The following is a 1169-nucleotide window of genomic DNA, read 5'->3' on the forward strand; positions in this document are numbered from 1 at the left end:
AATTGCAGAACAGGCTCACGGGACCGAATGACCGACTGACCTTATCTATTCTGTTTTGGTGCTTGTTTGAAATGCAGCCCACACTAAAGCCGGAGGCGCCGTCGATTCGGGTTCATTATAATCAGTGCATCCATCTGCTAATGATTGTCTGCAGAAGACATTTGAGGGCCATGAGTTAAATGTTAAGCGTGGAATACCCTCCCAGCGATGTACTCTAGATATCCCATTATTTTATTCAAAACATTGTTTTTCATTCAGTTCAAGCATCACTCTGGTTGGAGTATGTGAATGGTTGAGCAGGAGGATTTCATGGCGTGGGGAATCGTTACTGAGGGTGTATGGGGTCGGATTGTCTTGAACTCATTATTTTGAAATATTTCGGTTGAGAAAACAAAAGCCTTCTCCAGACACTTTCTACTACGCATCAGGTCACCACCAACATCAACCTTCCAGGTTCTATGGTTGCGTTTATAATTTCCAGGCAGAATGGTGCAAATGTATGTGCAACGACACAGAATGTAGGTCAAGTCACTGACGGAAATGTCATTGCCAGAGGAATACACGGAAAGATCTGGGCAGCGTATGAGTCCCCTCTGGAAGATTAAATGACAAAGACATACATCAGACATGTGCCCTGTTGGAGCATAGAATGGGTCCCGAAACACAAAACAGTGGAGAACATCTGAAATTTCCCCACTACTTCTCCTGGCGGTTCAGGGTGATTGAGTTGGCTCGAATCATTTTGATCTAAATTAGTAACAATTTGATTCCCAACATCGCTCTGTGGGTCAATCATTTACCACCGTGACTAGCTACTTTGGGATCTATCCGTTGCACGTTAGAATATAGCCCCTTCAATTATATTGACCGCACACATCATTCCAATGTTCGACGTTTCACTTCGAAACGGTTCCTTTCACAATGACAGCGACTGACGTAACCTGTTTGTTCAATGACTGAAACTAATTGATTTCTTTAGGGGACATGAATGTGCTCATGGGGATTTATCTGCTGCCTACATAACAGTTTCTCTGAATGCCACATTTCATGTTTTCCAACAGGCTCGGTGTATCTGTTTCAACAGGAGTTAGCGCTTCTCACCGAGGATATAATTTACTGCACTTCATCAGATACGGGCCATTTACAAACCCATTCTCGAAGCTGTCGTT

Source organism: Cetorhinus maximus, unplaced genomic scaffold (assembly GCF_964194155.1).
Source record: "Cetorhinus maximus unplaced genomic scaffold, sCetMax3.hap1.1 HAP1_SCAFFOLD_52, whole genome shotgun sequence".
In the NCBI taxonomy this organism is placed as follows: Eukaryota; Metazoa; Chordata; class Chondrichthyes; order Lamniformes; family Cetorhinidae; genus Cetorhinus; species Cetorhinus maximus.